Source organism: Kogia breviceps, chromosome 6 (genome assembly GCF_026419965.1).
Source record: "Kogia breviceps isolate mKogBre1 chromosome 6, mKogBre1 haplotype 1, whole genome shotgun sequence".
NCBI lineage: Eukaryota > Metazoa > Chordata > Mammalia > Artiodactyla > Physeteridae > Kogia > Kogia breviceps.
This window is the reverse complement of record NC_081315.1, coordinates 16,225,813-16,240,792: the sequence shown is the minus strand read 5'-3', so window position 1 is coordinate 16,240,792 and position 14,980 is coordinate 16,225,813.

The following is a 14,980-nucleotide window of genomic DNA, read 5'->3' as shown; positions in this document are numbered from 1 at the left end:
GGGAAATTGACTAAGGTCAGAGCAAAAGGAGTTAGATGATACTAAGTGTGGAGCAGTGTCACAAAGCTGGCCCCTGCCAATGACCAATCAGATCCTCTGGAAAGTCCTCATTAACTATATTTGCAATAACCTGACAGAGCATTTATTTCCCTGAACGGTTCTCAGAAACACTGGCTGATCAGGTTTATTTTGAAAGCTTGTTTTTTTAATTCCATCTGCTTCATTTTGAAACATGCCATTATATGATTTATATAATTCCAACAAGTATGCCACCCACAAGTGACTTAGGTACCTTAAAATTAATAGAAGAGAAATAGATGCTGACAAGCAGGAGCTTGATCAAAAGTGAAAACAGCAATATTACCATGAGAAAGCTACTTCAATTGCTAGTTAACAAAAGCTTACGTAGTTTTAATCCTATGCCAGTTACTCTTCTAAGTCCTTTGCAAATTTTAACCTTTACAAAAACGCCAAAGAGGTTGCTCTTATTAAAAAAAATATGTAAGATTGTCCAGCTGAGGGAACTGAGACACAGGAAGTGTATGTACTATGTTAGAGTCACACAACCAAGGAGCAGTAGAACTGGAATTTGAATCCTGGTAGACAGGGTTTGGAGTTGATGCTTTTTCCTCTACATTATGCTATCACGTTGCACAACTGAATATCTGACTTGACTGAGTTCCCGAATGTAGGGCAAAAATGGAGCATAATGATGCCTTAGGGAAGACATTCCAATTGGTATTTAATTATAAAAAGGTATCTTTGCACTTATTCCAGAGAACTATAGTCTCTCGGAATAATCATCCAAAAAAGGATTCCATGGCTTAATGAATTGGGGACCTTTACTCATGTTATAACTTGTTTGGAAATTCACAAAGCACGTCAGTATGCTAAAGGCTCTGGGATGTACAATGAAGACCTACACATGAGTAGGTGTAATCTAGCATTTGTAGACCTGCTCAACAGCGGAACCGTATTTTCTAGAAGACTCACTAAAATCTTGCAGAACTAATGACTCACCATGAATCATCTTTATGGAAAAGTCATAAGTCTTGTTTAATGTGGGTCCTTAGAGGGGCACTGAATAATATACTCAACATATCCTTGACACAAATCCAAAAAAACAAATACTGAACTGGTTTTTACATACTTCCATGAACTTTTTTTTAAATTAAATGATTAACACTGAAATACAATGTGTTAAAGATTGTCCTGAATGAAGCTAAACTACATATAACCTTCCTATGGTAATTAGATGGAATGAAAATGGAGTATCTGTCACAATTTCCAAAACTATAACTTATTTAGGTTTCAGATTAGTTGCTTCCCAATTGAAACTTTGGAAAATACTTATTAACATAACCTTAAATCATGCATTAAATGGGGGTAAAGTGATTGTATGCCACAATACAGGAGTTTTTATGTCCATAAGAGAGGTCATTTTTTCTCACCATTGGGTCAATTACTGACCCCCAGAGCCTTCTTTTTCTGAAAAGTTTTACGTAGCCTTTTCTGTTTGGGGCCTACAGTTGACTTTTCTGTTGTGCCTACAGTGTATCTTTGCACAGCATTGGAGAAGTCTCTGTCTTTCCCATTTCTGCTTGGATATTCTTCAGTGGTTCAGAGTATGAGCTTTAGACTGGTCAGAATGTGCTTAGAAATCTATCTCCCACTTCTTAGTTCTATAACTTTGGTCAAGTTACTTTACATTGATAAGCCTTGGCTCCTTGACCTACACAACGTGAGTAATGATAAAACCTGATTCACATGGTTATTGTGATGACTGATGAAATGCTTACAATTAAATGATTAACACTGAATCTAGTGTGGTATACTGGTATCACCCAGTAACTGGTGTCTATTCCTATCATAGCTTCAAACTTTAGTTTCCATCAGACACACTGGAGGCTTTTTAACACAGATCTGAGCTTTACCCCCAGAGTTTCTAATTCAGTGGATCTGGGATGAGGCCTGAGCATCTGCATTATTAATAACTTCCCAGGTGATGCTGATGCTATTGGTTTGAGGACCACACTTTGAGAATCACTGCCATAGAGGACCTGACAAATGTCCTATAAAAAGAGAAGCTGTCAAAGTGGTCATGTTGTATCAGGTGCATCTATCAGAGGCATTTAACAGATATGCCTATCAGAGACGTTGAAGAAAAGGGCCTTTAGGAAGAATTATTGTCTTAACCTGGAGTCTGCCAAGAACAGAATTTTTATTTCCTTTTTTTTTTGTGTATGTGTGTGTCGTACGCGGGCCTCTCCTGACGCGGAGCACAGGCTCCGCACATGCAGGCTCAGCGGCCGTGGCTCACGCGCCCAGCCGCTTTGCGGCATGTGGGATCTTCCCGGACCGGGTCACGAACCCGCGTCCCCTGCATCGGCAGGCGGACTCTCAACTACTGCGCCACCAGGGAAGCCCCCCAAGAACAGAATTTTTGAAGAGGTATACAAATGTCTTCAGCTGGTATGCATTGGTCTTGTATTGGCCTGAGATGGTTTCTTCTTCCAAAACAGTATTGCATTCAAGCTTGGTGCTAGGTAGCAACGTTTTGTTTCATTGTTGTTTTGTATCAAATTCCCATGCTGTCACATAATGGTGGCCTATTAGAGCCCATCTTACGCTCTCCCAGGTGTCAATGGTGCCTTTAAGATGGCTCTCCCCTAAAAGTTATCCAATGAGAAGTAACACTCACGGGGGCCCTGAGCATGCAACCTAGACTAGAATCATTGGAAAGTTCACCTTTTCACCTTAGAACAGATGGTAGCAGCTAAAGAAAATGATAGACAGAAGGGGAACAGAATTCATTATACCTTCTGAGTTAATATTGACCTGGGAAAAATACAGTGATTTCAAAGTTTGTTCTGATAACTGAGAAAGCTTTCTTAATTAGAAGTAATGTCAAAAAGGTGGCTATTCCCCCAAATTCCTGCTCGCTTACCATCTGCTGCTGATAAAGGTTGGCAATTAAGGAATGTTAAGAGTAAGTTCTAATTACCTTCCTACCTCTGTATTTTGTTCCCTTGTTGCTCTCTGATAGCCTTAATTGAAGCCCACACGTGAATCACATCTTCTGCTTCACGCTGGCTCTTTCTGCCTGAATATGCAGAAATCATCATAAATCCAAAGTTGCCCTCTGGTAAGTATCTGTTGTTAGAAACACTCTTATACATTTCAGCTTTTCTGTGTGTACTCATCTTATTTTACCATCATTACTCTGAGTGTGGCAGTGATAGCAGTCCTAAATTCAATTTCCCAAGAATGGCACTTGTCACTGGCTTAATCTTCCTCTTTGGTAAATTTGATGATGCAGTGGAAGTGGCAGCCTTTCTCATCAAGTGTATTGAAATGTGTGGTCCTATTCATGTCACCTCTTCTTTTATAAGTCACAGAAACAAATTTTAGAATCTCTATTTTTAGTAGGGAAATTTTGCTTCCTATGCTTTGGTACTGCCAGTAGAGAACAGAAAAAGAAGAGCAGTATTATGCTGGCAGTAATTTATGACTGCTGAGGCTTTGGCTGTATAGGAATCAGATCTTGTTTACCCTCCTACAGTCAGATAAAAACGATGACATTCTGGCTCCATGTTGCCATGGTGTTTTTTGGAAGAGATATTCACCTCACTGCACTGACCTGGAAAAGTACAAAATAACTGTTTCATTGAGGCCATCATAAATATATCTCTACAAGTGGTGCCCAGAATTCATAGATCTCTAAATATCTGAGTTTATGAAATTTATTTATATCCAGCATCTGTTCAATTTCTTCACTAATTATTTCAGCAAAAACTGAAGAGCTAGATCCTGATAATTTTCCACTTTATCACACAATTCAAAAAAGCAGCAACATACAGGCAGTTACTCTTTGTGGAGTACTTACAGGAGCAAAACCATATGCTGTTCTTGTTTGGGATAATTATAAATTTTTAAACATTTAAATGTAGTTATCTTTAAAACTGGTATTAACTCGCAAACAATTTAACGTCAACAACCCAATACCTAGAATGTCTATCATACAAAAGAGTTAATTAGGTTTATATGTGTATCCCTGCAAACAATTGCAAATGGCTTTCATGTGTTTGCGTGAATAATCAAAGTAGGTTATACATTAATACATTACGTTTTTCCTTTTAAAATAGTTCACTAGGACTTGAAGTCACTGAATTTTAAAGTTAGGACTTCAAAATCATCTAGTCCAGTGATTTGCAAGCTTGAATATGCATTATAATAACCTTTGGTGCTAAAGCATATATACTTGAGCTCCAGGTATGTACGAATAAGAATTTGAGATGCTTACTCACTGGATGAGTAAGAATGAGAACCCGGCATGTATATTTTTAGATGTGTAACAGATCATTCTGATGGGTACTTGTATTAGTTTCCTAGAGTTGCCATAAAAAATTATCATAAACTGGGCTGCTTAATGCAACTTAAATGTATTCTATCACAGTTCAGGAGGCTGGATGTCTAAAATCAAGGTGTCAGCAGAGCCATACTCTCTCTGAAAGCCCTGAAGAGGAAGAGCCCTTCCTTGCCTCTTCCTAGCTTCTGGGGGTTGCTGGCAGCCTTTATCACCCCTTGGCCTGCAGCTGCATTGCTCCATTCTCTGCTTCTGTTGTCACACGTCTTCTTCCCTTTGTGTCTGTGTCTCTATATCGCTCCTTATAAGGATACCAATCACTGGATTTAGGGCCCAACCTATCCAGAACGAGCTCATCTTAACTTGATTACATCTGCAAAAATCCTATCTCCAAAAAAGGTAACATTCACAGGTACCCAGGGTTAGGAATTAAATATATAGTTGTAGGTAGGGAGGTGACACAATTTAACCCACTAAAGCACCCAAAGTAAAAAGTCCTGATCTAGTGTCTCTAAACTCTACTGACATCACTGTGTTTAAAATAGAGAAGTTAAGCAACTTATATTAGTTTTCTGTTGCTCCATAAGAAATTACTCCTATTAAAATAAGAAACCTTTAGTATTTAACAGTTTCTGAGGGTCAGGAATCCAGAAGAAGTTTAGTTGGGTTGTTCTAGCTCAGGGTCTCTTATGAGGTTTTAGTCAAACTGGTGTCTGAGGTTATAGTCATCTGATGGCTTAAATAGGGTTGGAGGATCCACTTGGAATCTCACTTAGTTCTGCAGTGTTAGTTGGCTTTAGGCCCAAGTTCCTCACCAGGTCAGCCTCCCCAGAGGGATGTTTGTGATATGACAGCATCCACCAAAGTGAGGGATGTGAGATAGAAAATGAGAAACCAAGACAGAAGCCACAGTGCCTTTGGTAACCTAATCTTAGAAGTGAGATACCATCTATTCTGTCATATTTAATTGGTCACACAAAGGAGGGGACTTATAGTGTTTAATACCAGGAGGCATAGATCACTGAAGGCCATGTTGGAAGCTAGCTACCATAAGTGGCGAGTCAGGCATTTTGACTTCAGGACCAGAGACACAACCTTTGCCACTCAAGTTGTGATCCAAGGGTTGGCATCGTTTGGGAGCTGAGTAGAAATGATGAATCTCAGGCTTTATGTCAGATCTAGTGAATTAGAACCTATAGTTTAATAAGATCTCCAGGTGATTTGTATGCACACTATATTCCGAGAAGCACTAGGTTAGAATTACTGACTCAGACACATTGCCCTTTCTAAAGTAGTGCCTTGAGTAGTACATCTAGTCCAAAGAGACTGTCATTGCTTGAAATCTGCTATGAACTTTGCTTTGGGACAGAGCACAAGACACCCCAAGAAATCAGTATCTTCCCCTTGTGGCCACACTATCTTACTGTACCCATAATAATATTTTACCCTTTGGTCACACAAAGTTTATTTAACCAGATTGATTCAAAGACGTTTAATTCATTTTAAAATACCAAAAGTCCACTTAAAGAATAAAAATCTATTCTACATAAAGATACTAAAAATGCATTGCACCCGTCAAAGATCTTATGATCCCAAATCATAATGCTGTTTTCAGAAACAGTGCCATGCACTTCTAGCCTCTCAGCTTCTAAAGGGAAGATTACGATCTTGCCCTCCAGTAACTGAAGCCAGCGGTGAACTGAATCTAACTAGAAGTACAACAAAACTCAGACCAAAATAAAATACAGATTACATTAACTCAGGCCCCTATACCAACAGCTTGAGACAAGAGGCATAACATCCAGAAGAACACTGTATACTCGTTCCCATTTCCAAGGGAAGACTCCTCAACTTCATGGAAAGCAGCAAAGATCATCACTGCGTCAACCACCAGAAATAGGAGTCCAGACACCTCTGCCCATTGAATCTTGGTATTGGACTTTGCAAGGAAAACAATGCATCAGGCACTGGATGAAACAATGCTTTACTTACATAGAGAAGCGACAGAGTGAGATCAGCTTCTGTAGTGGGTGTCAGCTTCCCACGGCCTGCAGGTCTCTCTCTCAGCAGCCAGTGCAGGGCAGTTCTCCTATGTGCAGCCCTGCCGTGCTGCGGTGGAAACACCCCGTGCCATCCCTGTGAAGGACAGACATAGAGGTAAGGTTGATCAAGTGCTCTATAGCACACACATTTAAGGAGAACCACAGAGAACCCACTGAACATGAAACAGGGAAAGGTATTTCCACACAAGGTGATAAGCGGGGCATAGGCTGTGTGAGCTTTTTTAAAGTATTTTTTTTTAACTTAAAAAAAATCGAATGAAAGATTCTTTAAGTTCTATAGTGCTTTATAGTTTTCAAAAGTTTCTCACATATGATTTCATATAATTCCCATAATAACCCTTTTTAAAATCCTCTACCCCTATATTGCTCCTTCTCCCTTCCCTCTCCCGACTGGTAACCACTAGTTTGTTCTCTATATCTGTGAGTCTGCTTCTTTTTTGTTTTATTCACTAGTTTATTATATGTGGAATCTAAAAAATACAAGTCATCACATACAGTATTTGTCTTTCTCTGTCTGACTTATTTCACTTAGCATAATGCCCTCCAAGTCCATCCATGTTGCTGCAAATGGCAAAATTTTGTTCTTTCATGGCTGAGTAGCATGCCATTGTGCATATATACCACATCTTCTTTATCCGTTCATCTGTTGATGGACACTTAGGTTGCTTCCAAATCTTGGCTATTGTAAATAACGCTGCTATGAAAACGGGGGTGCATGTATCTTTTCAAATTAGTGTTTGTGTTTTTTTTCAGACATATACCCAGGAGTGGAATTGCTGGATCATGTGGTAGTTCTTTTTTTTAGTTTGAAAAATCTCCATACTGTTTTCCACAGTATATTTCCACCAACAGTATAGGAGTTTCCCTTTCTTTGGGTAAGGAAGTGTTCCAGGCCCAAGGCCCATTCTTATGAGGCTGAGTGGGAGTCAAAAGCCTGTAAACATGAGACTGCCTTTCCCAACACACAAACTTTTCTAAGTGGCAAAAAATATTTAATGTCATACTTTTTTTGTTGTTTTTTTATACAGTTACTGTCATGTGATAAAACACATCATGTGTTTTTATTATAAGTAAAAAAAAAAAAATATATATATATATATATATAGTCAAAAGAGAAAAGCATCAATAAAATCAGACTCAGAGATGGCCCAGATGTTGGAATTTTCAGACAGAGACTTAAAAATAACTATGAGAGGGCTTCCCTGGTGGTGCAGTGGTTGAGAGTCCGCCTGCCGATGCAGGGGACATGGGTTCGTGCCCCGGTCCGGGAAGATCCCACGTGCCGCGGAGCGGCTGGGCCCGTGAGCCGTGGCCGCTGAGCCTGCGCGTCCGGAGCCTGTGCTCCGCAGCGGGAGAGGCCACAATAGTGAGAGGCCCGCGTACCGCAAAAAAAAAAAAAAAAAATAACTATGAGAAATAATGTTAAGTGTTCCAGAGGAAAGATTAGCAACTTAAGGGAACAACGGGAGAGAGATGGAAACTATAGAAAGAACCAAAAGGGATTCCTAGGGATAAAAATATATGATATGAATCATAAAGAATTTATCTGAAAAAAAAAATGAATTTATCTGATGAGCTAGTGTGGTCTGGGCACAGATGGAGAAAGATTTAGTGAACTCGAATCAATGTCAATAAAACTTATCAAATCTGAAACTTATGAACATAGACACAAAAATCCATAACAGGATATAGTGCATCAAATCATACAATACATAAAAAAGATAATCCATCATGATCAAGAAAAGTTTCTCAGAAATGCTGTTTGTTCAGCACTAACATTTTTACCAATTTAATTACCATGTTATGAAGAAAGTATCATAAATTAACCTCAATAGAACCAGTATGGGCATTTGATTATAATTTAGCACTCATTTTAATACGAACTTGCTGCACGTGAGAAATAAAAGGAAACTTCCTCAGCCTGATTTAGGCCATCTCTGAGAAACCTACAGCCAACGTCATGCTTAGTGATGAAATATTCATCATTTTTCCTTTGAGTCTGGGATGAATGCAAGGATGTAGACTCTGACCACTACGCTAGAACATAATGCTGTTTTATTTTAGAACCACAGGTTCTCACCAAGTAAGCTAAGACATCTTATCCAGGGAAGTCTTGTCCTCTACCTGTTTTCTTCCACCCTAGAATTTGAAGGTAAATATACAGTAGTGATAGTCTCAGACTTTGGTGTCCCTCAAAGTCACAGGACATCACTCATTAATTCAGAGTCTACTATGTCTCAGGCACAGTGCTAGGTGATGGGGAATTATTTATACTTCTTTTCTTTAAAGAACATACAGATAGGTGGAGGAAGTAAAAAAAAAAACACATTGTTTTTTTACAAAGCACAAATGACAGTTTGCTTCTACAGAGATAAGCACATCGGAGGGCATTAACCTAGCCTGGGAAGGAGAGTCCAGGGGAAGTGAGGAAAGTCTTCCAGGAGCAGGCAAATATTAATCCTCAGATTTGACTGAGATCCAGTAGTTCTTGCTATAAGGTTCCAAGTCACAAGCACCAAATCCAATGTAGCCAGAAGAATTTCCTATTGGCCCCAAGGACAGTTGGCCTTCTTTATTAACAATAAGCCAGAGACAACACATTCATCTGTTCCCACTTGAGAGCAAGGGGTGTGTATCCAGCCTCAGCCTAACCAAGGCTCATGTCCATTGCGATCTACTGTTGGACCTTCTTTTACACTGGGTATGGTGGGTGCCCACTTGTGCTGATCAGTCCTTCCTGGTCTTGGTCCTACTTTGTCTGGAAGCATCTGAATTATAATTTTCTGTATCCACTACTCCTAATTCATGTGTATAGAGAAGACTAGATAATGGGCAGGTGCTAACACTTTTACACATTCCCAAAGGAAAGAAAGGAGAGTGAAGATGTGTTTTGACAGAAAGAATAACAAATGCAAAGGCTTGAAGGTAAGAAAAGCATGACTCTTTCAGGGAACCGATAGTGCTTCAGAAGGAGTAGATTTTGAGTGGCTATCGTGGGAGGAGCAAAGCCATAAAAGGGCCTACATGTCACACTGAAGAGTTTAAACTTTCCTTTCCCTTAGGCCAACAGAGAGCTATTGAAGCGTTTTAAGAAAGAAAGTGTCACTACATAATTCAGGTTTAAGAAATATTACCCTGGTGACAATGTGAAAAGTGAACTTAAGGGGGCCAGATAGGAGTCATGGAAACCATTTAGGAAATTGTTACCGTAGTGGACTGCGAAATGATGATGCCATAATTCAAGGTGCTGGTGCCCTGGTGGAGAGAAAAGGACAGATTGGAGAGATTGAACAGATAGCACTTGGCGGTTAATTGGACATGAGGAATGACATGGGATAATTATGCTTTAGCCCTTCCTCCTTCATCAAAGGATGTTTCTGTAACACTGTGTTACTCTATGTTTTATGTTGATACTTCTTCACCAGGCATGTAGTTTTCACTTTGTTAAAAGCCCGAAAATGTTCATCCATTTGTAATGTTTTTTTATTGTCAGTTCCTAAGATAGCAAAGATAAAATGTATCTTTGAACAAACTCTCACATCACTTTCCAGCAAAAAACACCTTGAATACTCAGGTGTAAATAAGATAAACACAAGATACAATTTTCATCTATTGTGATACAGCATTACATATTTCAGTGGAAACTTGAACTAAAAGAGATCTAAGAAAAGAAGTATTTTAAATCATTTTCTGGTTAACCCTAAATTTTCTCCTTATTTCAATATTCATAATTGAAAATCTTATTAAAATTAAACTACATCATACCAAACATAATTTTTTGATGAGTCAAGGTTATTTTTGTACTCCTTAAGTCATTCTTATAACTATCAATTATTCATCACCCTTCAACCCACTCTATATTCAGTAATGACTTTGCTCGTTAAGCATACCAAAGGAAGAGTAAGATGAAGCTTCTTTAAGAAACAAATATCCTAGTATAAAAAATAGCATAGTTTCAAGGGGGATATTTTAGAGAAAGCTTTCAGGAACACTATGGAGTGTAGACAATCTGTGTGTGGTCATGGCAGGAGGTGGGGGGAAGGGGGTGCAGTAGTGCAAAGGCCTCAAGGAAGGGGCCTGGATGGTGTGTTTAAGGACCAGAGGGAGTGAGTATGGTTAGAATTGAGTGAGCAAAGAGAAGAGGTACAGGGATAAGCTCTGAGACGTAGCCAACTATAGTGGTTTTGAAACCTAATTCCCAGATTCTTTGACACTTCCCTCATTGAGAGGTGGAGCTTATAGGTCTCTCCCCCTTGCATGGAGGTGGGTGACTGACCGGCAACGTGGTTGAAGTTATGCCGTGCCAGTTTCTAGGTCCAGACCTTATGGAACTGGTACCTTCTGCTTACTGTTCCTTGGATTGCTTGCTCTTAGAACTGCGCTCTTAGATGCGCAGGCCACGTGGAGGGGCTACGTGTAGATCCCAGCTAACAGGGCACAACCGCCTACAGCCGGGATTAGTTGTCAGTCTTGTAGCTGGTAAAGCCTGTCAGATGATTCCAGTCCCTACCCCCATGAAAGAACCAGCTAGGTGGTTCAGTCAACCCCAGAACCATGAGAGAGAATCATAAAATGATCACTGTGGGGTGACTTGTTGCACAGCAATAGGTCATCAGAACACCAAGTTCTATGTCCAGTAAGGCTTTTTAGGCCATTATGAGGCTTAGAACCTGAGTGATAGGACTGCCACTTTGAAGATGGATAAGATTTGACTTCTCTTTTTAAAGGGTCGCTATAAGTGCTGGTTTGGTAAAACACTGTGAAGGGGAAGGGGTAGAAGCAAGGAAATTAGGCCACTGATGTAACTGAGGTGTGAGTTCACAGTATTTCCATTTAAGGTGGTAGCAGTGAAGTCGGTAATAATGGGTCATGGGCAGGATACATCATAAGGGAGACCGAAGATATATCCTGACTTGATTTCCTGAAAACAATGTGGGTATGGTCCATTTTTATAAGCATATTCTCCCAGGATGATCCTGATTTATACACATTTTCCTTCGGTACAGAGGAGGGTATGTATATATTATTTTTGCCTTGTTTCAGTCTATTTACTAACATATTTGAAGGGAATATTGGGACAGCAGGCACTTGCTGTTTCTGTACATTCTACTTGATTCTACGGAGCACACTTCTCTTGTCACTGGTGGCCACTTTTACAGCTTTCTTTAAACTTCCACAAATAAGTGTTCCCTCTTCCTTCTTTGTTTAAAGTAAGATAAAAGAAAATTAGAGGAAGGGTGGACTAGATGTTATCTGGAGCCCACCTCGATGTTTTCACCTGCTATCTGTCACCTAGGGAAAGATTTAATTAGATGGCTACTGTTCTCACTGTTATGCTGTGAAAATTTTTACTTCAGTGGCTTATCTTGTCTTATAAAAAGAAATATATAATTAAGCCCTATGGGAAACCATGCACTTTGTGGCAGCTTCCACATTTGTTACACTCTTGTAAAAATACAGTATGTCAAGTCAACTATGCATAAAAACGAAGTTCACTTTATGAGAATAATCTGTTCAAAAATGATGAAAAGAGGGCTTCCCCGGTGGCGCAGTGGTTGAGAGTCCGCCTGCCGATGCAGGGGACGCGGGTTCGTGCCCCGGTCCGGGAAGATCCCACATGCCGCGGAGTGGCTGGGCCCGTGAGCCGTGGCCGCTGAGCCTGCGCGTCCGGAGCCTGTGCTCCGCAACGGGAGAGGCCACAACAGTGAGAGGCCCACGTACCGCGGGAAAAAAAAAAAAAAAGATGAAAAGAATGAGTTTAGAGCAAGGGTTCAGGAGGTGGAAAAAATGGCAAAAGAAACAATGCAAATATAATACAAGTAACAGAAAAAGGAAGGATTCGAGGATTCTGGTTATGAATGTGTTTAGGGAAGAAGAGCTGATGAAATTATTAATTGTCATAAAAAATATAAGAAACTGAGCTCCGAGACCAACTGCTCACAGCTGCCCTCTAACACTGAAGTGTGAGCATGTGTCACATTAATCTGAGCTCAGTTTGTCTCATGCGGCCTGAAGGTCTGAACCATTTCACTAATATTTCACACAACTTTAAGGCACAATTTCCCAATGAAGAGAACCACCAGTCTACCAGGTAATGCTAATTTTGCTGATGAGATCTCAAAATTCAACCCAGAAGACACCAAATACTAGACAAACTGAAAGTGCCCTTCACCCACAGCTTGGCTCTGAAAGCATTAAATGTGGAAGGTGGGAAAGTAATATTTTTACTTTGACTTTACATTTAAAGATAAGAGTGACTCTATCAGAATTTCTACAAACTTATAAATAGAAGGAAAATGTGATGCCTGGTCATAACAGCTGCTGGACCATTTGCAACACCATTTCGGGGGGTAAGAAATGAAGCATGAAAATATAGTAGAGGCAATCAGAGAGTCACATGAATCTTTTGAAATTATAACCTAATTAGGCCTATGGGAAGAGAATGCCTTGCCAAATACAGGTATTCATCTATCATATTCTGAAATATCATTTCTTCTCATTATTATTCAAATATATTCATTGAAAATAAGCTTTGTAATACTCATTGTCAAGAAAAAAAGTGAAGCACCATTTAGTGGAAAGAATTAGACTTTTAGACCTTTCTCTATCACTAACGTGTAAACCTGGACAATCTCTGACGTGTCTGGTCACAGTTTCCTCATCAGTAACGCTGCAGTTTAAATATCTCTCCCCATACTCCTCCTCAAGCCCTTGCTTTGTCTTGTTTGTAGGTTAGCTCAGCCTAGACTATGGTGGGGAAATGTAGATGCTGGTCCTTGCTTGCTTCTGATTTGCACATGTCCCAGCATCTCTGGGATCCCCCACTCACAGTAATGCTGACCGCCTTCTAGAACTCCTCCTCTCTTGGGTACAGCCTGATAAGCATGGGAGTTGGTGGAGAGGTGAAGGTTGTCCTCCTTGGTCATCTAGGTCCTTCAAATAAAACCAAGACCCTAACATCAAGACAGCAGGGCTAAAGGACTGTATTACTGAAGGACTAGGTTACAGTACAAGGGCAGTTATGATGGAGGAGGGCAAAAATCAGCAGCATGCACTAAATATCTTCTCTAGAGTAAGTGCTGCAAGGAAAAAGTACCACTCTGGAGTGCGTCTCCCTTCTTAGACAAGCTTCCCCACCCTCAGGTTCTAGTGGAGGTAAGAACCAGGAAGAGGCTTTGTATTTCAGGCTTCTTCTTCTACTCTTCAGAAAGGGTAGAGATGAGTCCTTGAGGCCCTGTCCCTTGTGCAATAGTGTAAACTGCAATAATGTTCGTCTCTAGAGCTTTTACTTCTAAATTTTTAATGGTTACGTATGTTGAATTATAACATATGCTCACATCTCCCCCCCAAATTTTCATTCATTCACTCATTCATTTTAAGTATTAAATGAGAGCCTGCTCTCTGCCAAGTTAATAGTAAAATAGTAAACAAGGAATTTAAGCGAGAAAACCTTGGATTGTGATTAGTGCTCTTAAGATATTAAACTGGGAGATGAGTGAAAGTTGCATAAATGGGGCGCTACTTTAGGTAGGATAATCAAGAAGTTCTCTGGGCAAATAACATCTGAGATGAGATTTTGTCTAGGTTAAGATAACAATTGTATCTACGCTGAAGTTTTTTGTGGAGGATTAAATGAGATAATGTATGCAGTGACTACCGCTGCATGGCTCATAGTTAGGACTCAGTAAATATTAGCAGCATTTATCCATGTTATTTTTATCATTAATCGTCATAACAGCCTGGCAAGATGGGCAAAGAGACTATTGATATTATTTTTTGGACAAGGAAACTGTAACTCAGAGAGGTTAAACGACTCTTCTATGGTCACACAACTTATAAACGGTAGAACCAAAACTCAAACCCCAGTCTCTTGACTATTATTCCAATGCGCTTTCAACGCACACTGTCATATCACTTGGGAGCAACACTTCTATGAATCTGGCTATCTGGCCATCTCTCCCTCTCTCCATCCATATCCATTCACCTATTTAACTAATTAGTCAGGGTTCCCCAGAGAAAAAGAACCAAATGGATAAACATAGATTTATCTCCTACCCTATGTTCTCTCTCTCTATCTACCTATATATACATACACACACACACACATATATATATAAAATGAAAAGAACACATAGGATTAATATATAGAGATACAGATATATTCCTATATCCCAGCAAGATTGGATGTTGCGGACTTGAGCCTGAAGATCATCTAGAGGGAGAAAGCCTTCCATTTCAAGGATCCCAGTCTTTTCTCTTAAAGTCTTCAACTGACCGGATGAGGCCCATCCACATTATGGAGGGTAATCTGCTTTACTCAAAGTGTACTGATTTAAATATTAATCACATCTAAAAAATACCTTCACAGTAGTATCTAGACTGATATTGCCAAAAAACTGGGCACCTTTGTCTAGTCAAGGGGAAAATTATATACGTACTTTCCTACCAATCTAGGAGTGCATACTACCTTTTGTCATAGGATTTACATTGAATAAAAGGAAGCTCTTTCTTAGTTTCAGCTGTGGGTGTGGGAGGTACAGGCAGACTCAGA